A 22,226-nucleotide genomic window follows, 5' to 3' on the forward strand; every position below is an offset into this window, starting at 1 on the left:
CATCTGTCTTCCTTTCACAGAGGAGACCACAATCGTTGTATTTGATCATATGCTCAGTTGCCAGGGAATAGAATAGAACATTTGGAGGAAGCCACGATTCTTCCCACCATAGATAAATTTCCCCTTGAGTTCCACTTCAAGCTTTAGAAGCTCAAGAAAATAAATTTGGGGGTATGATAAGCTTCTAAATTTGGGGTATTCATTATACACTTGTAGTATGTGTTGTGTATAAAATGCCTATATTGCCAGGGTTCATCACATGTGCATAGAATTATAATGTATAACACAAATTTGTATTCATGTACTTAGTTATCAAATGTGAAAGATGGGATAGACAATTTAGCTCTGTTAGTAGCTCTTGGGAGGAGTGTTTGCCTAATACTTTTCATTCTATCAAATCAGAGGCAAAGATATAAATGAAGAACAGTTTCATAGCGAATGACATAAAAGAATGATACGGCTGAGTGACTGTGAGTAATTATTCACCTGTCCCATTCATCCAGCCCAAGCAGTGTAGACAGCATACCAAGATCATCCAAAAATGTGTTACCCTAATGGTCCTTCTGCTGAGGATACAAGGAGTGATGGTTCTCTGGGATTTACAAGGTCCGTGTGCAAATCCCCTGAATTCATTGAATTGCAAATTGCGTAAGCACCTGTTGTATATCCTGTTTCTTATTTCCCTCAGTGGAAGGATTACCTAAGGGAATATATGCAGATGCTATTGTCAGTGAACTCTCTATTTTTAGAGAACGCACTCTTCTCCGGATCAGCATGCTTACATTCCAGAAATACGGTTTGTGAGGGCGAAGCAGGCCACACACGTTCCAGTCCAGTGATCCTTTCTGTAAGGGCTGCCGCTCTCGGCACCGCGTAGTGGGATTCTTTGATGTACCTCAAACGATTTAGAAATGTGTCACGAGTCATTTGAGACTAATAACCGTTAACATGCTGATGTTTGCAAACGATATACTTTATAAATAGAGCGATTCAAGGTTATCTCTATAAAATTCTTCTTGATTGCATTTTGATGTCTCCTTAAAGTTACGTGCTGTGAATTTTCTCTCCTTCCCCCACCCCTCCCGCGGCTCTGCCTGCCTTCTCCTCTGGGTGCTAAGCTCACGAGCGCTGACCTAAATAGAACGTACTTGCAGGCTCTGATGCCCTCTGCTTCCAGGATGGATTTGGCTAGCAGGGAGCTCTGGCAGGAGATGGAAGGGCGGGCGGGTGCTCAAAGCAAGGTGCTTATTCTCTTCTCTCTCTCCCCGCAAGCTCTCTGCAGGTTGGCTATGTTCCTCGACTAAGGATCACACTCACTGGTCTCTGCGTTCTGCTAACAGCTCTGCCCCAGGGCCGGGGCAGCCAGTGCTGGCCACTGCTGCTGGCTTCTGGGTGTGGACCTCCCTGGGCAGTCCCCCTACATCTTGCCCAGGCTGAGACATTTCCTTTTGTAAGGTGTTCTGACCCCTGACGTAAATGCTGCTTAAATATACGTATGCCAGCTCTTCTGTGCAGGACGTTTGTTAGAGAATAAAATCCAGGTTAGGGCATGGGATTGGCATCTAAGAGAAGTGTCGTGAGCCACCTCCCTCTTAATAGGAAAGTCGCACCTCCAAACTGACATTCTTTAGTGCTAAGAAAGCATCCTGATGCCATCTGTCCACTCTAAGAAAGCACAAGGACTCGTGCTTTCTTAATGTCCACACTCAAAGGACACTTGGAGTTCGCCTGCTCCTCCGCTTGCTTTCTGAAGTGGGAAAAAGATCCCGACGATGCCCATCCCAATCGCAGCGCGCAGAGGGGGACTGCAGGCTGCTGGGGAAACCTGGGAACTGGGCGTCTGGGGCTTGTTCACTCGCTCCAGGAGTGAGCACCAAGCTCCGAGAGGCGCCAACCCTGTTCCAGAAGCCAACGCCTGGCTCCTGCGTCTTCCGTTCTCATGGGGAAGATGGAGGGTTAAAAGGTAACCAAATAAGCATAATGTCCATGACCACTGTGGGGGAGAGGAACAGTCAAAGAAACAGCAAACAGGAGAACCCACTGCAGGCAGCAGGGGAGCATTTTCTGCAGAGGTGATACACTTAAGAGACTCACTAAGTTACTCACCCCAGTTCACTTATTGAGTGCCTACTGTGTACAAAGCCCCATAGTAGGACTTAATGGGCAGGGAAACCTTAATGAGTATTTGAGCAGAAACAACCGACGATCAAGTTTAAAAACTGCAGCTACTGGGGCTGGTGTTCTGGCAAAGCAAGTGAATCTGCCACCCGAGACACCGATATCCAAAGTGACACCAGTTCAGGTCCCAGCCACTCCACTTCTGATCCAGCTCCCTGTTAGTGTGCTGGGAAAGCAGCAGAGGGCGGCCCAGGTGCTCAGGCTCCTCCAAGCCATGTGGGAGACCTGCATGGTTCAGCCTGACCCAGCCCCAGCTATCATGGACATTTGGGGAGTGACTCGGTAGACAGAAGTTCGTTCTCTCTCTCCCTCTGTAACTCTTTCAAATATTTATTTAAAAAACTGAAGCTATGAAAGGACCCGGATCAAAATTCCTCAGAAACTCGCTGCACTTAGAGGTTAGAGAGGGCTTCCTGGAGGAGTGAGCGATGCTCACAGCTGAGAGCAATCCCTTGAACGAAGAGGGGTGGAAAAATCATTCCAGCCCTAAGTGCACTGCTGTGAAAAGACCAGCAGGGGGCGGCAGAGGGAGCTTCAAGGATGGCAAAGGCCATGGGGTTGTCAGGCCAGGGTGTGAGGAGCAGCCTGGGAGGGAAGACTGGGGACAGGCAGAGAGCCAACAACAGGGGGTTCTCAGGATCCCTGCCGCTGACCCACTGCTGGGAGTCACTACAGAGCCGCAGGAGAGTGTGTGTGTGTGTGTGCGGGGAAGGGTTGAATTTGGCTGCAAATTTGCATATCTGCTCATGCTTGTATATGCGTGTATATCTCTGTGTGTTCATATGTGGGTATATCTGTATATGTATGTAGACACCAAGACACAAAGATCACTCTGACCACGTGAAAAGTTGAGGGAAGCTGGCCAGGCACACGGAACAATGTGTGCAAAGGCCCTGAGGTCAGAAGAGCTTTGCACCTTTCTTTGAGACTATAGAAGACCAGAGTGCTGGGCCTTCAAGAATTTGAGGTGAAGAGAATTATGAGATGAAGACGGGGTCAGGAAGAGCCGGCCGGTGCTGTCCCCCTGGGCTACAAGAAGGAGCCCTCCATCAACCACGTGGGAGCAGGTGTCCCAGCAGGTACCTGTCACTCGTGAGATGTGTGGTTGTGGTCCCCCAAAAGCCTCAGTGTCCTCATCCATCCAACTGGGCAAACTGGGCCTCCAGCGTAGGACTTCCCCGGGCCATGAGATGAGGTGCGATACTCATCAAGTGCTCAGGGCAGGGTGGGAGCCATTGTCACCTGGACTGGACCCCGAGATGGCCTGCTCATTTCAGCTTCCCCACCAGCAAAACTGTACCATTTACAAACTCAGGGCCGACAGAGGTAGAGATCATCAGATTCACACAGGAGCCAGCACTGCTCTGAAGTGGGTTAAGCTGCCACCTGCAACACCACATCCCGTATCAGAGTGCTAGTCGAGTCCTGGCTGCTCCACTTCTGATCCAGCTTCCTGCTAATGCTCCTGGGAAAGAAGCAGAAGATGGCCCAAGTATTTGAGCCCCCAAACCCACATGGGAGACCCGAATAGAGTTCTTGGCTGCTGGCTTTGGCCTGCTCCAGCCATGACCTTGCAGCCATTTGCGAAATAACCCAGCAGATGAACACTGGTTTCTCTGTCTCTACCCGTATCTCTGTCTCTCTGCCTTTCAAATAAATTAAAGAAGCCCTTTAAAAAAAAAGTGTGGTATAGGAACTTGTTTGAGATACAGATCCCCAGCTCCCACCACCAGGCCAAACCCAAGTCTCCTGACTGTGCAGGGCCAGAGAGCCTGCATTTGCAAACATACCCACTGGCTGATTTCAGAAGCCAGGAGACAAGGTGCCCTCAAAGGGGCCCCCAGACAAGAAACACGCCACAAGTCAATCAACGCCCGAACTCCAGCTCTGCAGCTCGTGGCCAGTAGACTCTGCAGGTGGTGTAGCCACTCCAGACCTCTGGCAGAGCCTCTGCGGCCCACCGCGGATGCCTTCTCTCCCTTCCCCTCTGTTTTATAATCTAATTATCACAGCAGCCAGATGTGACAGGCGCCCTCTTACATCCACCTAAACATCATGTAGGGCACCATTGAGGACCTAGGTCTCTTGTATCTGCCAGGTCCCAACCCTAGAAGTCAGGAAGGTCTCATGCTAATGAGCAATTTAAAGTCCTCTGGCAGGATAATGGGACCCTGGACCCTGGAGCAGCTCTGGCTGCCACCGTCGAATGCACCCACACACAGCCGCCCACGGGAGTCAGCCTCTCAGGATAGTTCACCCACCTGCGACCCCGGCCTGCTCTCCAAGCACTTGTGCCTATCCATATCTCCGTCACTTTACACTTGTGATGCACGTAGAGGTGCCCAGGAAACGAAACACACACAGGAGAATTAATCCAGGCTCCAGAGCCTTTGGGCTGCTTCAGGCCCTTTGGTGGATCCTGGCCCGCCAGGCCCCTTGGGACACCCCAGGAGCTGTGCCGCACCCTGCCGCTGGCTGTGCACTGCTCACAGAGTTCCCTTCCAGACTTTTCCCGGTGTCTTTCTTTCTAGATACAGGGGGTTAGATGATGCCTATTGTTCCTTGCTCAGATGGACACAGGAAAAGAGTCCAGACTGCGAGTGGAAAGATCCAGCTCAACTTGCTGACCCTCTAACCTTGGAACTGTCGCTCTCCAACCCTGACACCCCCACCCCCAACCAAGAGGCTCCCTGCCGTAAGTGAAATTAGGATAGAGGAGACTTCACACAGGGTGTAGCGGCCGCCGCCTGATACTCCAGCAAGGTGGCAGCTGATGTATGTTGAGTGTGTATGTGGTGCTGCTGCCTTGAGATACATTAACTAACGAGACAGCAAAACACCTCCGGAAGGGAGGCGAAAACCAAAGCTTTTGTAACTCATTTGGTGCAAAACCTGGTTAGAAACACAGCATGGTGCTATTTATAGTTTTCATGTACTTTGTTCCTATGAATATCCATAAAACATATAATGAGCTTCATTACAGCGTTCTGCCCTTGACCCTTTTTGGCTTCCATCTAGGAAACTTGTAGCAGATTATATTAAACTCTTGAATTTGAACATACTGAGCTCTGAAGCATTTCTGGGCCCAAAGGTTGTACATAAGGGATTTGAGCCTGCATGTGTTACGCTCATCCTATGAATGATAAAATCAGGGGCAGTGCTGTGGCACAGCGGGTGAAGCCGCCACCTGCAGTGTCGGCAGCCCATAGAGGCGCCAGTTTGAGTCCTGGCTGCTCCACTTCTGGTCCAGCTCCCTAATGCACCTGGGAAAGCAGTGGAAGAGGATCCAAGTGCTTGGATTCCTAGAGCTCCTGGCTTCAGCCTGGCCCAGCTCTGGCCATTGCAGCCATCTGGGAAGTGAACCCACGGGTAGAAGATCTCCTCTTCTCTTCTCTCTTTCCAAAATTCTGCCTTGCCTTTCAAATAAATAAACTTAAAAAAGCTAAGAATGATTTAGGTATTTGCCCAAGATCAGATGACAAAGTATGAGGGCCAGGGTTCGAACTCCACTGTGGCATTCATTAGGCCGCTCATTCATTAGAACTGTCGGGGGCGGGGGGGGGGGGGTTATGTTAGCCTTCATTCTCCTTTCCGAGGTCTTTCTGCAAAGAGATAAAAACAAGGGGTGTTGTACATGGGAGTCATCGCGAATGAGGCAGCGGAGGCACGTGACACTCTGACTCCAGACTAAGACAAGGCTATCACCAGGACTGTTCCTAGAGAGGGAGGATTGTCCTTATTCAGGAAAAGGTGAGCGTTTGACAAGCTCCTGAGAGACTGAAGTGCTCTCTCATCCAGGTAAGACACCTTCCCAGGATGGAGCCCTTCCCAAACCCACCAGCCCCTTGCTTGCAGAGAACCTGTGGGTCTGAGACCCCCGAGAGGGTTCTGAAGATGGGTGGGGGCACTGGGGAAGAAAGGGCAGCCCCCAGATCAGTGCCCCCGAGGCATCAGGTGGGACAGGAAGCAGAGACCACCAAGACGGAGAGGGACGCAGGAGACATCAAGACAACAGTCAGCCCGGGGGAGGAGGCATGGCTGGGAAGGGCTCTGGGGAGCTGCTTGTCTGTATTCACAGGGTGTGTGTGACCGAGAGGGGTTGCAATGTGGCCCTCTCCCTCCAGGGACTTCAGGAGAGTGTGCCAATGGTCACTGAGGCCTCCCTGTAGGCAGGTGCCTCCATGAAGCTTCAGGAGAATGAGTTCTGCTTCCAGGTTAGCAGGCAGTAAAAATCGGCTGGGCACACTCCCCGAGACCGCAAAAGGACCCTGGCTTGAGGTCTCTTGGGTGGACGTGCAGCCCCAGGCCTGCCTGGTGCATCATCTTAGAGCTCACTGACAGGTCTTGGAGCAGACCCCGTGCTTGCCTGACTCCCACACCCGCGTCATTTCTACTGCTGCGCTGTTTTGGAAGTGACCAACAACGCGATCATTCCTACTGGGTGGCAAAGTCTGACTCACAAGCAAACGCTGTCCTCAGACGCTTATGTCGCAGCTGCCCCTCTTCTCCTTGGGCTCCAAAAATGAGAACCCGCTCACCACCTCCCAAGGAACCAGTCCGATTTGTAGGATTCCACACGGCTAAATTTATTCTCCAAAATAAAAGAAATAGCACTTTTCTTAGTCTGCGGCTCTTAAACCAAATTCACCATTTACAAGGTAGCATCCAGGAAAAACTTCCCCCAGATTACCATAAAGTGATTCGGTTCTTAAAGACAAAAGTCCCAGTTCTCACGGTCTTTTCTCCTCAAGGCTGAGCAACCAGAATGCTGTGAGTGAGGTTTTCCTAGGAGGACAATCCCACGTCCCTTCTCCCGGAGTTGTCTCTCCCAGTTAGTGACGAGCCGTGAAGAATGGGTGAGTATTATTAGAAGCGACAGTGACTCGTTGGGCTTTGCTTTAAAGCCTATTTATATGCTCAGGATATTAATCACAGACAACCAGGCTCTCACGGAGCCAGAGACCTGTTGGGAGAGACCTAGGACAGGATTTGGGATGCCAAACTTGGGGAGCAGCGGGAATTACCATCTGGCATGTGGCAAAGGCTGCCCCCAAGAGGCGACTTGGTTCCCATGCAATTAAGAGAAAAGGCAGGTCAGGTGGCAGGGTCTCCCCGTAAGGGCATCAGGCACCGTGGGGAAAGGGCAGTGTCCAGCTGAACTGGACTTCCTGGGGACCCTGAACCCTGGTTGGCACATCCAGCGAGGGAGGAGTGACGAGAAACATCACCATATTTTTCACTTCCTGGCCACAGTCCCTTCACTGCCAAGGACCACATCACATTCAATCATTGTCAAAGAACTGTCAGGTCGCCTGCCAAGGAGCATCGGAAAGGCCACGGCCAAGGACCAGCCAGGAAGCTGGGAAGGATGGGGGCTCGCACCGGCTGCAGAAAACCCAGGGACGGATTTCAACAGAGGTCGGCAGAGGAGCCTGAGGGGTGAGTGCGTCCCCCAGGGCCTGGGGCAAAGGCTCGAGGTTCCAAATGGGGAAGCGATGGCACGGGCCGCTGAAATGTTGGTGTGTAAGTGGTACTTTGATGATGGGATGGTGCAGAAGTTCTAGAATTTCAGGTACTCAACTGTGCATGTTATTTTCAAATGTCTCATGTAAACAAACTGCACAAATGAAGACGAGACCAGGAAGTAATTCTGACAAAGTCAGGTGTATTGCTCAATGTCTACTCAACGCAGCTCAACTTCTCCCTTCTGTAACATTCAACCATTACCTGTCGCCTGAGCAACAACAAATAAAACACCTGGTGACAAATTTAAACACATGCTGTGTGAAACAAAAATTTAAAAATAAATGGGGAGCTCGTCCATATTTCTGGTGAGGGTTATTCAATTTTGTAAAAATTATGATCCGTGAGAAGTTAATAACTGAAACAGAGTGCTAACCCACATCTTAACGTGACGCTACACTGCTTGGCAAAGCGACTGAGGAATCTGAGAAAATAGAACTAGAATATTCAAGACAGCTCTGCAAAGGAAGACCCCTGGAGGGTGGCCTGCCTGTCATGAGGTATATTGTCTATCAACTTTCATTTAAATTCTGTGCTGCTGACATTGGGGATGGAAAATGTTGCAGAAACAGAATATATTATTTAAACTCTAATATAGGAAATGATAGCTGTGCAAATTTAAAGTCCAACCGATTATTTGTTAAACAGTAGTCTTAAGATTTATTTATTTGAAAGGCAGAGCTAGAGAGAGGCAGAGAAAAAGAGAGAGAGAGGTCTTCCATCCTCTGGTTCGCTCCCCAGACAGCTGCAACGGCCAGAGCTGTGTCAATCTGAAGCCAGGAGCTTCCTCCTGGTCTCCCACGTGGGTGCAGGGGCCCAAGGACTTGGGCCGTCTTCCACTGCTTTCCCAGGACACAGCAGAGAGCTGATTCGGAAGTGGAGCAGCTGGGACTCGAACCGGAGCCTATGTGGGATGCTGGCATTGCAGGGGCGGCTTTACCCGCTATGCCTCAATTTGAAAAGCAGAGCTATAGAGATAGAAAGAGGGAAAAACAGAGAGAGGTCTTCCTTCTCCTGGTTCACTCCCCAAGGAGTCACAACAGCTGGGTCTGGGGTGGGCCCCCGCCAAGAGGAGCTCCATCCTGGTCTCCCATGTAGGTGACAGAGGCCCAAGCACTCAGGCCATCACCTCCTGCCTTCCCAGGAGCATTAGCAGGAGGCTGGATGGGAAGCTGCTGGGACTTGAAACGGCACTGTGAAGTGGGATTCCAGTGTTGCAGGCAGCAGCTTCACCTGCTGTGCCACAGCCCCAGTGCCTGCTACACAGAATCTTTAAAATGTGGCTCAGGGAAAGATCAAGTACAGAAGTGAATTTCAGAGAGAATAAACTCAGTATGGAGGGAGTAGTAGCAACAAGAATCACAGATCTATATAAAAACCGATTTGAGTAGCATTTACAACAATAAAATAAATGGCTAAAAATCACAAAAATAGATGGATTCACTAAATGAATGGTATTCATGATGTGTACACACATGTGTGTGGATGCGAGTGAGGGATTAACAAAGTAAAATGGAGCTGGGTGTGGTGATGGATAACCACAGAGGTGAAATATTAGTTGGAAAGGCCAGAGCAAGAAAACGTCTTCATTTCAAATGTAGTATATGTCAGAGGCCACGTCAGAAGCTACTGGATGATAGCTTAGGATGCTTGCAGGATGATCCATCTGGCCTATTTAAACGACAGATGAAGAACAGGCACACGGTAGGTCAGTGCGCACTTCAACGGCCTGTTTGGATTCTCGATCGTGTGTCAGCATAAAAAGCTGATTGTCAGTATCTTCACTTAGTCAAGCCAGAGATCAAACTGGAATCATCTAGTTACAGAAAAATAGAGTCCAGAAGTATAAACAAAAGCACAAATTTTTTAAGTTATTCTTTTCTCGGGGCCAGCACCGATGTGACATGGTGGGTAAAGCCGCTGCCTGCAGTGTCGGCATCCCATATGGGCACCGGTTCAAGTCTTGGCTGCTCCTCTTCCAGTTCAGCTCTCTGCTATGGCCTGGGAAAGTAAAAGATGGCCCCCAAGTCCTTAGGCCCCTGCACCCACGTGGGAGACCCGAAAGAAGCTCCTGGCTTCAGATCAGCCCAGTTCTGGCCATTGTGGCGATTTGGGGAGTGAACCAGCAGGTGGAAGACCTCTTTCTCTCTCTCTCTGCCTCTTTCTCGCTCTCTCTGCCTCTCTGTAGCTCTGCCTTTCAAATACATACATAAATAAATCTTTAAAAAATTATTCTTTTCTCTTGGGAAATAAAATATGTTTATTTTCTATAGCCAAAGTTGGCATTTCTGTAACTATGGCTTGTCCAATATGTCAACAGTTTTGAGATTCCATAAGAAAACGTGTGTGTGTGTGTGTGTGTGCACGTGCGCAACATGTGCCAGCAGACCAGGATGGTTGTGAAAGCAGATAGAGGCCGGCGCCACTGCTTACTAGGCTAATCCTCCACCTTGCGGCACCGGCACACCAGGTTCTAGTCCCGGTCGGGGTGCCAGATTCTGTCCCAGTTGCCCCTCTTCCAGGCCAGCTCTCTGCTGTGGCCCAGGAAGGCAATGGAGGATGGCCCAAGTCCTTGGGCCCTACACCCACATGAGAGACCAGGAGAAGCACCTGGCTCCTGGCTTTGGATCAGCATGATGTGCTGGCCGCAGCGCACCGGCCATGGTGGCCATTGGAGGGTGAACCAACAGCAAAAGGAAGACCTTTCTCTCTGTCTCTCTCTCACTGTCCACTCTGCCTGCCAAAAAAAAAAAAAAAAAAAAAAAGAAAGAAAGAAAGAAAGCAGATAGAGCAAGTGGGACATAGAGTTGTGGTACAGCAGGTTAAACCACCATGTGTCACCTCTGTGTCCCAGGTGCGTACCACTTTGAGTCCTGGGTAATCTACTTCTAATCCTGCTAATGGCCTGGGATGGCAGTGGAAGATGACTCGAGTGCTTGGGCCCCTGCACCTAACCCACATGGGGAGACGCAGAGGAAGCTCCTAGCTTTGGCTTGGCCCAGCCCCAGGTGTTACAGCCATTCGGGCCATGAGTTAGTGGATGGAAACTAAATATGTTTAAAAAAAAAAAGTCCTCCGGACCACCTGAGCTCCATGAAGAACAGTGCACTATCCTCCCCACACATGGGCTTGTGTTTATGAGTCTATTGCCACAGTGTCCAGTTAGATTTAATTCTTCAGGCCAATGAGAGGGTAAAGAAGGAAGGCTTAATATGCAAGTGATGTGCTTGTGTTTGATAAAGTAAAACAAAACTGATACCATGGCGAGCTGGACCAACGATGTGTGCACGTGTGTGTGTTCAACATTCAGAACAGGGAAAGCAGTGAGCAGAGGAAACCCCAGGGCAGAAAGTAAGCACGTCATGGTGGGAATAGTGCTCCCAATTAGAGACATCGCCGCGTCATGTCATGTCGAAGGCACTCGGCATTTTAAAGTTCAACCAACCATTTTTCACTAATGTCCTTTAGCTGGTTTTGGCTCTATGGTTTTGTTTATATTTCTGTTCTAAGGGTTGATTTCATAGCTGACTCAAAGGATAAGAAAGCTGTCATATTTTCTGTCCCCTTTGATTATAACCCAGTGGTATGGATGACGGGTTACAGCTCAAGATACCTGGGCTGAGACTCTGTATCCTGGCCAGTGTCTCCGGTCAGTCTCTCTTACTCTTGCAGCCTCAGTTTCCCCATATAAAACTAAGGAGAGGTGTGAGCGGTGAATGTGGCCTGCGGGTCTCAGACTTGCAGGAGTGCAAGAAGCAATGGGGGAGCCGGAGGAGGAAAGGCACGTCTGTGGCCTCCAGCTTCCAAGGGGCTGAGCTGGCCGCTGGGCTGGAGCCAGAAACCCTCCTTTCTCTCAAGCACCCTAAGCAGTGCAGGCTGGAGGAGCCTTCGGGTCACACGGCGAGGATCACTAGGCGTGAGCAACAGGCCTGCTGCTGGGGGCACATCGAGTCTCTGTGGGGGCTCTGCAAACATGCCGATGCTTCAGCCCGGACTCATCCAGCTGCTCCCGCGACAACGCCCGTCGCAAGGCTCCCTTGGTGGCGTGTGTGTGTGTGTGTGTGTGTGTGTGTTGGGATTAGAAACCACAGCTTTCAATAGATCTCCCGGGTCCTTCACAATTCTAGCCATAGTTTAAGCAGGAAGTTCTGGGTCAGATAAGCCAGGGAAGAGGTGGGTGGTGGTGGTGGCCAGATGAGAACAGAACAACGCCGGACAGCAGGAAATGCACGTGGAGAGCACAGGAGGAAAGCAAGTGTGCTCCCCACAGGCTCGCCATCGCAGTTCTTCTTGTGAGCAAAAAGTTAGGTTCTCGTCCCATGTAATGGATGGAGCAAACCAGTTCATAAAGGTAATATGGTTTATTTAGGGACTGACAGAAGATGGCAGAGCCAGGACTTGAACCCGTCCCTGTTTGACCTCAAAGCCCACTGAGTGCAATTTCCCATAAAATCAGGAAGTCTGAATATCCCCCACTCTTCTCCAGCACACTTGGTCCCGGTGCCTGGAGGGGAAATTGTTCCAGCAGTTTCTTCTAGAGCTGTTGGAATAGGATGAAACAAAGCCGGTTGTTTAGCAGATCAGCCAACTGACAAGACGTGCTTCCCGAGACCAGAACCTTTGCAATGGCCATGCAGCCCCTGGTACCACACTCAACCTCCCTGGATTTGGGGTAGCTCCAGGGGGGATCTACATCTCGCCTCTTTGCCAGAAATGCACCTGCACCAGATCCTACCAGGGATGGGACATTTAACACACTCCCACAGACCCACCATGCTTTTACAAAACCCCCGAGGTTTCCAAAATCTAATGAAGGCAAATTGCACCCCAGACTTCCGCTTGTGAAGTGTCATTTAGAGAACCGTTCATCAGCTTGGAGGGAACTGTAACGCTGGGGAAGAACAGAGGAGTCAGACCTCAGGTTTCTGGCAATTTCCCAGCCAGGCACTCATGGAACTTTCCCGCCCACTCGAGCAGCTGTCAGAATCCAGGAAGCGGGAGGGAGCTGCCTTGACTGATCGTTGGCCTGTGTGTCTGCGGGCATACGTGAAAAGCTGTGCGTGTGTGCACGTGAGTTCACATGGTGTCTATGCTCTAACCATACGGGTAACAGGTTGCTTGATCAAATACCACACTAGATGCCAGCTGGTGTGTCTTACCACACAGTTGCCCAGGGCCAGCGTGGGCAAGTCACGGTACAGGGTCACTCTGCTCTTCAAGGCTTGCACAGGGACATGCAGGTACTTCTGTTTGGATCCTGGGTTGAATACTAAGACAAATTATACACAGTTGTGTGGGCGAGAATTAGTGCCATTTATGATCATAAATAGCATTTTACAATTAGATCTATATTTCCACCTAAAGTGCTTGGGAGAACATAAAACGTTTCAGTGGTTGGATTTGAGTGCTGGGAGGAGTTGGGTTAATGATGGCTGTCTTCCCCTTCATATTCCTATCATTTTCATCTTTGTCTGCCTTCTTCCCCTCCTTCCTTCCCTCATTTTTTTCTTTGCTGACCTGGATACTAGATATCATCCATCATGATGGACACATCATTTACTCCTATTTATTTCCAGGACTACCCCCCCCCCCCACCCGGAGACCTTCCTGGAGATCCCAGACTACAATGGTTTTTGTGCTTCCGTAGTTCCTCAGACATCCCTTTTCATAACCATCAAATTGATGGCACTAAACGGCTACCAGTCCACCCTCCCCAAGAGTGAGATTTGGAAAAGTAAAGAGCATCCTGGTACCTAATACAAGGTGTTCCCCAAGCATCCACTATACCTGTCTGTTGGACAAATGACTATAAACTGAGAAAGGTGTGGTGTAGCACATTGTTGGCCAAGGCAGTGTTGTGCTACCGAGGAGTGAGATGGAGTAACGATCCTAGTCCAAATCTTAGATCCACAAGGATGAGCTCAGCGAACAAATGTTATTCACCAAAACTTTGTGTCCCAGTCTCTCTCTCTCTGTGAATATGAGGACCTGTGATCCAACAGAGGGTTGTGTCAAGAGTAAACGAGGCAATGTATGCACCCTACTTCCCAAGCTAAGAGATGAGGAATAATTCAATAGAAAATACAAAGCAAGTTGCAGTTATCCAATAAGCATAATTTGAATATGAATATCTAATCAGATTCAGTGAATAAACAAACCTTAATTTGATCAGACAAGATAATGGCCCAATTACACTATTTGTATATTCATCCTTTATATGCTAAGAGTTTGTGAATGCCTCTATTGTGCCAGACTTCCCTAGAGAATGGAGAAATTTAGATAACTGAGTTTGCCCCCTCAAAGAGCCCTCAGACAAACGAAGATGTGGTTGCAAGCCAGCGTCAATTGTCATAGAGAGTGGAAGAGGTAGTTGTGTGAACAGAACAAGAGGTGGACATCAGGATGTCCATTATAGAGGTGGGACATCAAGATGTCCAGAAAGCGTGCATGGACAAAATCATCCTTGACCTAGATTTGAAGGAATAGGAAGGAGTGACCATTCCAGGGAGGGGGAAGTGTCCCAGGGAGATGGATGGCAAGTGTACAGACAGGGTGGGGAAGTGAGGTCGCGTCTTTGAGCAACCCCATATAGTTTAGGAGGGCTGCAGGGCAAGAGGTGGGTGGGTAAGGTAGGCAGAATAATATCCCTCCCAATAATATGTCCATGTCCTAAAATCCAAACTTCTAGTATGTTACATTCATGGCAAAAGTGATTTAGCAAATGTGATTGAATTAATGATCTCGAAGCAAAGACGATTCTGGAACATCTATGTGTATAACAACAAGGATCCTTACAAGTGAAGGAGAGGAGGACAGAGACACACACAGAGAGAAACACACTCCCATTTACTGTTCACTCCCAAAACGCATGCAGCATCCAATTCCTGGCTGGGGTCAAAGCTGGCGGCAGGAGACTCAGTCCTGGGTCTCCTGCATGGGTGGCAGGCGCCGGATCACTCGAGCCATCACCATTGCTCTCCAGAATCTGCACTGGCTGGAAGTTAGGTTCAGAGGCAGAGCTGGGCATGAACGCACGCACTGGATACGGGCTTCTGGTGTCTTAACTGTTAGGGGAGACACCTATCCCCAGAACGTTGTCATCTTCATTTTATATGAGAGCATTTCAGAAATTTTGTGGAAAAATGAAGTTAAAAGATAAGCTTATTTTGGTGCAAAAGAGTTTGGAATACATACAGAGGTTTGTTTTGTGTTTTTCATAGTATGCACTTCTTATGGACTTTCTGAAGCCCTGCTGTGGTTCTTGGGGGTTGACTAGAATTTAATTTGTGATTCCACTGAAACTCCAAAGACTAGAATGAGTTTTCAGAAGATCTACAGCATGTTTGTCCCTCAGACACAAGGTATTAGTAATTACCTTGCATCCCTGAAAGGACGGAAACCGGTGTGAGTCATCCAGGAGCCATCTTTCACGCAAGATGAAATATGCTACGGTGGGGACAGAGGCCACTTCAACAGGGTACATGTGAGGATAATGCTGATGACTGATGGTGACACTAGTCTTCAGTAGCCACTACAACTCCTACAGCTGGAACAAGTGCTCCTGTAATCATTAATACGCACCATGGTGACTTGCTCAGATTCTTGGTTTGACACTGACTGTTTATGGTTATGGGCAAAGATGCTCAGGGAGTGAGTGAGTCATAGAATGGAAGGTCCTGAGAGCTCGGCACTGGTCATTGCCATCGTTGTCATAACTAGGAGCTATGGGGCTGCCTTCCCTGCAGGGGCAGAGAATGTCTGGCCCCCAGGCCATATAAGAACCATGAAATCATTTGGTCTGGCCTCGCCAAGGCAACAGCAGGTGGGACTCAAAGTTCAAGAAGTCTACAGCAGACAGGATGACGGGCTCCATCGGCGGTCGCTGGAGAGCTCCCATGAATAAATTGGCCTGCACGCCTGAGTGTGCATTCCTGTGGGCCAAGAAAACTGCTTTAGGTGGTGCAGAAGCAGGACAGAGATGTGCAGATGAGGAGCTCAGGGAGATGTCTCTGGGCTCTGGTCATTGTATCTGCAGCTGCAGCGAATGTTCTCCAGGGGGCTTGAGATGCTGCTGTTGGGCTATGTAGCAAGATTGGTGGTGTTCTGGCCACCTCCTCAGGTCTCTGTTTCTGAGCATGCTGGCCACACCTCTGACTGCTACAGCCCATCTGCAGGTCATTCATTCACTTGCTTTGTTCTTGTTTTAGCTCGGAGGGGCTTCTCAGACAGCCACACCCATGTGAACAGCAAGCTAGGAACGCGTGGGCACGAAGACCACCAAACCCACAGCCTGCCCCTCCACCAGTGACTGGCAGGGGTCGACACAGGACAATTCTAGCTCCTTTCTCCCTTTTTAAAACAATTTTATTTAAGGTACTCAAATTTCATGTATTTCACATATACAGATTTAGGAACATAGTGATACTTCCTACCCAATCCTCCTGCCCACACTCCCACCCTTCTTCCTCCTCCCTCTCCTATTACCACTCTTAATTTTTACAAAGATCTATTTTCAGTGTTCTTTATGCTCATAAGATTACCCCAACACTAAGTACAAATAGTATGAAGAAAAAAAAAATTCCTCAACAGTAGAGAGAAGGTCTGTAAACAATCACCGAATCTCAAAATGTCAACTTCACTCCTATAGACCACCTTGTAGGTGCTCATCAGTTATCACAGATTGGGGAAATCATGGTATTTGCCTTTTTGAGACCAGTTTATTTCACTAAGTTATAATGGTTTCCAGTTGCATCCATTTTGTTGCAAAAGACAGGATTTTTTTAAACTGCTGAGCAGTATTCTGTAATGTATAGATAGAAAAATTTCCTTTCCTCTTCAAGAGGGTAAGAAGGGGGCTTGTGGTCTGCATTGGAGCTCAGAATTCTGCTCTGCGGTTAAGCTCTCATCAATATTCCACAAGTGATCGACTACTGTCTTCTTCCTTCCTCATTTCCTCACTCTTCGATCTGCATTTCACAAAGTCATTTCCCAAATAAGTTACTTCCACTTGAATTCTTATCTCAAGGTATATCTGCCATGCATCTTTACTGCCATCATTCTGAATCTAAAGATTGATTAGGGTGTCCTGGACTGGTGTCAGACTAGACGGTCTTCTAATAAGTACTTCTCAGGCTCTCAACGAATCATTTTCATTTGGAGTTATTATCTTAGCATCTGTGAATTAACAACTATTGTCCATTTGGAAAGCGGTGCCTGGACTGACTCCCTTTGGGCTTGGCAGAAACCTCACCCTGAAGTGTTACAAGTGGTATCTCTCCACTGAACACTTCACAGAACAGGATGAGCGATTTTCCCCACTGAAAGAGCTGACTCTACTCATATGTAAATGAATATAATTTGATTCAAAAAACCATGGAATTGGAAATACCTCATAGTGGAGGCCGAGTTCACATATGGAATTCCATGGAAAGTTGCATCGACCTGAAGTAGACAAGTATCCCCTTTGAGCACCACTCTTGGTCCTGAAATCTTTAACTTGGGAAGGACCTGATGGGTGGACAGGTGGTCTGAGATGTGGAGCTGTACTGATTGATTCATGGCCATCTGAGCAAGGACTTTTGAAACTCGGGAAATTCATGTAAATTAGGCAAACTAGAGAGGCGTATTGATGAATCCTGCAGAATGGGACAGATTGGCTCTCCTTAACTGGTGATGTACAATGCCTGTGATGTCACAATTTCTTTATCCATTCATCCATTGATGGTCACTTAGGTTATTTCCATAATTTGGCTATTGTGAATAACAAATGAATCCAGTGAAGTCAAAAGATACATAAGAAAGAAATCAGTTACTTTCTTCATACCAATAATGATCTATTCACAAATGAAATCAAGAAAACAATCTCATTTATGATATCAAGAAGAATAAAATGCTTAGGAATCAACAGAAAAAGCATCTGTTAAGCCCTAAAAACTATAAAATCTTAATAAAAGAAACTGAAGAAGACATAAATAGAAAGGTAATTGTTGGCTGGTGCCGCGGCTCACTAGGCTAATCCTCCACCTGGGGCGCCAGCACCCTGGGTTCTAGTCTCGGTTGGGGCTCTGGATTCTGTCCTGGTTGCTCCTCTTCCAGTCCAGCTCTCTGCTGTGGCCCAGGAAGGAGGTGGAGGATGGCCCAGGTGCTTGGGCCCTGCACCCGCATGGGAGACCAGGAGGAAGCACCAGGCTCTCGGCTTCGGATCAGCGCAGCACCAGCTGTGGTGGCCATTTGGGGGGTGAACCAATGGAAGGAAGACCTTTCTCTCTCTCTGTCACTAACTCTGTCAAAAAAATGTAATTATGCTCATGAATTAGAATCAAAATTATTAAAATAGCCATACTACCCAATATAATACATGATGCAACACAATCCTACCTATCAAATTTCCAAGAGTATTTTCCTAGAAGAAAACAATTTTAAAATTTGTATGGAACCATGAAAGACCTTAACCAGCCCAAATTACCTTGAGAGAGAAAAACAAAGTTGATGTACTTTGCTATGTGAACTTTGCTATGAAAGGAAACCTGCCTTAATACCACACGTAGCACTCTCATATGTGAGCAGAGAGTAATACTTGAGAAACTGGCAATGATGCAAAACAACAAGAACAATCCATGAAACCAGGCATCTCTGACCATGAGAGGATATCAACTTAAGGTTTACATTCCATAGGAAATCTGAGCTCACTTGGGAAGATTTTGTGAAGGGGATTTTCGGGAAGTTTCCTGGCTCCCCTCATGTGGGTTGGCCCCATCTTGTCCTGCAGGGTCCTTCATCTGTGTCTTGGGCCTCCAGCAGGTCCTTCTCATTCTCTGTGGGTTCTTCTATCCTGGGGGCCCATCGGACACAGGTGTGTGAAGGACTTTGTGGTTACTGGCCTTAGAGATAGCACCGGTCCTTGTGGTTTTCCAGTAAGTATTTTGTCTTTCTAACCTTGTTTCAAATTATCCAGTTTGTGCCAGCTCTATCCCTCCATGAGCTTAGTATACAATGCCTTCTGTATCAAAGGTATTGATGTGTTAACTTGTGCAATTATTTAATAGTAAGTTTCTTGACTTTTAATAAGCTATATATTATTAACTAATATTCCTCCGGGCTCATTTACCTCATTCTATAGTTATTCATGCATTACTCAATCAGTATGCATGAAGGACCTATTGTCAAAGACTCTGGGAGTACAACGCTGCATTAGTCGTATCTTTGGTATAAAAATTACCCGCAGTCTTAGAAGGAATGTGCTGAGAAGTTACATGGGCTACATGTTATAATACAAAAGTGCTTCATTAGGAATAGATAGGTTAAAACTTTGTGGAAACTCGGGATTAACTAGAGAGTCTACCCATCAGGAGATATTCAGTGGAGTTTTAGATGATGTAATTGTACAGCTGAGAATTGACATGGGTCAAGTTCATGCATTTAAGAAAAATAATTGATGTGTAAGTTGATAGATTTATTTTTACTTGAAAGGCAGAGTTTCAGAGAGAGAAGGAGAGTTGGAAGGAAAACAGAGAGAAAGAGATCTTCCATCCACTGGTTCACTCTCCAAATGGCAGCCATGACTGGGGCTGGGCCAGGATGAAACCAACATCCAAGAGCTTCATCTAGATCTCCCACTTGGGGGAAGAGGCCCAAGAAAACTTGGGCCATCTTCCACTGCTTTCCCAGGAGCATTAGCAGGGAGCTGGATCAGAAGTGGAGCAGCCGGGACTTGAGCTGGTGCCCATATGGGAAGCCTGCTCCACGGGTGATGGCTTAACCCTCTACGCCACAGCACCATCACCATCTATCATTTCTTCATGAATAATTATGCCACATTCTAGGCACTGCATTAGTTCCTAGGCTGGCCTTAAAACTGCTTTTTAGAAGAAGTAACATATCCAAGGAACATACTTGGAATGCCCAAGAAAGGTCAAGAAAGAAGATAAAGGCTAATGTCGAAAAACAGTGTATGGGATTAAACATGACAATAGGTCTGATCTGATTTCATCATCATTTAAAAAATCATCTATTATTTTTCACTTTATGTTTCTGTGTGGGAGCAAACTGTTGAAATCTTTACTTAATGTATGCTAAACTGATCTTCTGTATATAAAGAGAATCGAAGATGAATCTTGATGTGAATGGAAGGGGAGAGGGAGCGGGAAAGGGGAGGGTTGCGGGTGGGAGGGAAGTTATGGAGGGGGAAGCCATTGTAATCCATAAGCTGTACTTTGGAAATTTATATTCATTAAATAAAAATTTAAAAAGAAAAGAAAAACAGTGTATGCAAGTGTGGGCAGGTACCTAGATTTAGAGGGGAGGGGTGTGAGAAATATCTGGTGTGAGTGAGAAGGTGTGGCCAAGGCTGATGACAAGATCAGAAGGGAAGTGTCATAGGTGGTGCAGAGTGTGAACAGGGCAACCTTTCCAGGCGCAATGAAGTAATGAGGACACTGGTACACAGTCATGCACTTCCACAAAATCTTTAAGACCCCTTAAATGCATGGGTTTAAAAAAGTTACACCCAAGTTGTATTTTAATTCACTTTTCATGAACTTTTGAAGTGCTTCATTTTTTGGTCTTGATTTTCTAATCCATTCTACTTTCAATTGGAGAGTTTAATTCATTCATGATTGAAATAATTATTGTAGGAAGAACCTATTACTGCCAATTTGTTTTCTGTATGTCTTGTTCCTCTTTTTCTGTCTTCCATTGTGTTGTTAATTTTTTGTAGAAATCATCTTTTATTACTTTATTTCTCCATTGTACCTTCTAGGTATGCTGGTTTTACATGATTACCATCAGGCTTAAAAGAGACACCATGGAAGTAAGGATTATGAGACCATCATGAGCAGTAATATGAAAACAAATTGGATAACCTAGACTGGAAGAATTCCAAAGACATGCACATTACCAAGACTGAAGCATGAAGTGAAACATCTGAACACATCAATGAGATTGATTGTAATAACTATTTCACAACAAAGATTACTCTAGATGGGTTCACTGGTACATTGTGCAAAACACTTGAAGGAATAACACCAATGCTTATCAAATTCTCCCCAAAGAATTAAGAGGAAGAATGTTCCCAAACTCATTTTATAAGACTAGCATTGCCCTGATATCAAAGCCAAAGACAATATAAGAAATAAATTGTAGACCAATACCCATGATGAACATAGATGCAAACCAAATTCAAATTCAACAACCCACTGAAAAGATCACACTCCATGATCCAGTGAGATTTATCTCTGGGGCACAAAGATACTTCATTGTATGAGAATCAATCAGCAAATGGACATACATTAACAGACTAAAGGATAAAAAATTTTTTAAAAAATCACACAATTAGTAAATACAGAAAAAACATTTGCCAAAATTCAGCATCTTTTCATGTTAAAAATTGTCAGCATACTTGGCATAGGACCAACGTCTCTGACATAAAAGTCATGTACAGCAAGGCCACAGCTAGCATGACACTCAATGATATGAGACTAAAGGTCTTCGTTTTCTCCTGAAATGAGAAAAACAAAGATGGCCACTCATGCAACTCTATATAACATAATACTGGAAGTCCTAGACAGAGCAACTAGGCAAAAATAATTATTTAAAGACAAGCAGGGAAAAAAGAAACTAAAGAAAAATACTTGGTTTTAGCAAATATGAAACTTGTATGACTTAAGTAGAATTAAAAAATAGGCAAAGGATTTGAATAGACATTTCTACAAAGATATACAAATGGCCAACATGTATATAAAAAGATGGCCAAGATCTTTAATAATCAATGAAATGCAAATCAAAGCCACAAGGAGAGGTCACCCCACACCTGTTAGGGTTCTTGGATGTGGACATATTGGAATGTTTGTGGCCTATTGGCAGATATGTAAAATTGTGCAACTGGAAAAGCAGATGAGGGCTCCTCAAAACTTAGCAGTCCAATTACCCTACTATCCAGAACCCATCCCTGGGTATATATCCAAAAGAGTTAAAATCAGGACTTCAGAGAGCTGCCTATATTATGATGTTCATTGCAGCATTTTCCATCACAGCCAAGAAATGGAGATAACCCAAATGTCCACTGAAAACAAATGGTTAAAAATAAAATGTTATCCATTTATAATGTGTGTGACATAAATTCAGCCTCCAAAAAGAAGAAATCCTGCCATTTTGCCAGGATGAATGGACCCCAAGACAATGAGTCAGTCACAGGACAAATCCTGCAAGGTTTCAGTTTACATGAGGTATCTAAAACAGGCAAACTTTTGGAAATCTAAAACAGAATGATGGTTGGTAAGAGTTGGAGGAGTGGGAAATCACAAGTTGTCCTATATTCAAATTATAAAGAATACAGTTTTTTTTGCTAGATATCAACTCCTTAGTAAACTATAAAATACATACATGATTCAAAAAATAAAATTCATTAGTGAAAAAGAACAAGTGAATGTTAGCATGTTTAAAAATTATTTTTCCAAGGAGTAAATAAGTTCAATTGAATTTTTAATCTAGATGTTTTTTAAATGCATTTTTAACTATTTTTGTCAACT

Source organism: Oryctolagus cuniculus, chromosome 6 (assembly GCF_964237555.1).
Source record: "Oryctolagus cuniculus chromosome 6, mOryCun1.1, whole genome shotgun sequence".
NCBI classification, from domain to species: Eukaryota; Metazoa; Chordata; class Mammalia; order Lagomorpha; family Leporidae; genus Oryctolagus; species Oryctolagus cuniculus.